This window comes from Oncorhynchus gorbuscha, linkage group LG17 (assembly GCF_021184085.1).
Source record: "Oncorhynchus gorbuscha isolate QuinsamMale2020 ecotype Even-year linkage group LG17, OgorEven_v1.0, whole genome shotgun sequence".
Lineage (NCBI taxonomy): Eukaryota > Metazoa > Chordata > Actinopteri > Salmoniformes > Salmonidae > Oncorhynchus > Oncorhynchus gorbuscha.
This window is the reverse complement of record NC_060189.1, coordinates 6443490-6445391: the sequence shown is the minus strand read 5'-3', so window position 1 is coordinate 6445391 and position 1902 is coordinate 6443490. Positions and strand designations below refer to the sequence as shown.

At 40.9% G+C, this 1902-nt stretch overlaps 1 long non-coding RNA gene across 1 annotated transcript; it reads right to left on the bottom strand.

Moving 5' to 3' along the window:
- Positions 1-279: 279 nt before the first annotated feature.
- On the bottom strand, positions 280-1387 carry LOC124001356. The gene is made up of 7 exons (XR_006832773.1): positions 1361-1387; positions 1166-1260; positions 968-996; positions 777-798; positions 649-676; positions 462-546; positions 280-320 (listed from the first exon to the last, which is right to left on the bottom strand). It is a non-coding gene; the product is annotated as an uncharacterized LOC124001356 (long non-coding RNA).
- Positions 1388-1902: the final 515 nt, after the last annotated feature.

Here is a 1902-nt window from a genome sequence, read left to right as displayed (position 1 = left end):
CCTGCTGTTCAAGATCGAGTCTCCAGTTTGTCCTCGTCATTTCGAGTGAAAGTTGTGTTTTTTTGATTGTATTTACTTTACTGGATTAAAGACTCTGTTTTCGCCAAGTCGCTTTTGGGTCCTCTTTCACCTGCATGACAAACATTTTGTTGTAATTCTGGGATTCAACATACCATGCTGGAGTAATCCAGAAGAGCCTGGTCCAGAATAGCAGCATTGTTTTGGAAGAACAGCTTCCACATTTCTGTTGAGTAAGTCTTTTTGCTGGACAATTGGCAATTCAGGATCGTCACCAAGTTGTCCGCTGACAGAAGGGTTGTCTTAAAAAAAAGAATGCAGGGACGTGAACCAAATTAAACAACTGTGACATCAACATGAGTAACATCAATAAAGAAGATGAGGACAAGAGAAATGTATCTGTTGCTACTGACAACATTTAGTGGTGAATTGAAAAAGCTTACTGAGGAACAGGCATATTCAGAGATGTTGAAATTGCAAAGGGATTCATTGAGATTCCCAATCGACATTTGTTGCTTCAGTTGTGTGCTGTAGGAAACGGTAATGAAAAATGCATTATTAGTTTACAATGATACCCTGTGTGTCTCAATGTCTTACAACCTGCACTGTGCAAGACAGCACTGAACCCACCTGTTAAATCCAGCACAAAGTTGTTTCTCTGCAAAAGAGAACATAAAAACAATAGTTCTTCAGACACAAATCATAAATTGCCAATCTGATTCAAGAAAATGTCAATTGCACAGCTGGCATCAACTTACCATTGACCAATGTTTCTTTGCACTATATGGGGGCAAATAATATTGTTACCAGTGTGAAATTAAATGAGAAAACGAAAGAGATGCTTTGGCTTTCTGAACAATGCCACAATGCAGATACCAGATGCATGACCTTTCCCATATCGTAAACAAAAGGTCTATTTGAAATAAGATCCCACTCAGAGAGTACTTACCACAATTAAAGCTGGAGGCCTTGAGCAACCTTTGAGGGGGATAATTTAAATAAGGTCAGTCAATCAACGGGAAGATTTGGGAGCATATGAGTTAGCAAAATAAGAGAATGCCTTTTTGGAGATTTTTAAAATGTTCTATAAATGCTGGGCTCAGATGATACAGTGTCTGTTGTTGAAAAATAGCAGTTTATCACATACGTTGGAATGTCTTCATCAGTGCATCCAAGCTTGACTTTACACCCTGTGAGAGGTGAGGCGGAAGAGATTCCAAACTTTGGTCGAGACCCGTAAATCTGAGAGAAAAAGGAAAGAGACATTAGTGCAGTCTTTTGTCAATCTGTACTTTACGAGGCAGTCCCTTGTATGTTTGTTTGGGGTGAAGTAGTCTCTTACATGGCATTGTAGGATTCACAGGTGATGTTTAGCGGGGGATATCAACCAATCTGCCAGGATGGAAGCTGGCCAGCAGAACAACCAGATTGACTTGGAACCACAGCTGGAAGTCTTTTGGCTCAAAAACGTCGAATTTGGGAGCAAGAGCCATCAAGGTCAGGTCTAGCATTGTGTCTCTTACGGCTGTGTTTGTGATGATAGTGATGTTTTCCTGGAAAAGAAATGGTTCATGGTTTAGGAGGACATCCATTCATCCTGCTTTGTCGAGAGCCAGGCCTCACTGTACAAGGTCCATTCCAGCCAGAGAGTGATGTACTGACCTGCTTGGTGACTTCAACAAAAGTCACAAAGAACTCATTGAGCTGCTCTTCCCTTGGGAGATTCCAGCAAGCTGATGAAAACGTTCTTCACAAGAGTCTCATTCTCCAGAGCGCCAGTACTTGGGTCCAGTATCAATTCAGCTTTCTGGTTTGGTGAAAGGATTTTCAAAACCTCCAGCTAAAAAAAACAACAACATGTGTTAATCGTGGATTTCTCTTTTG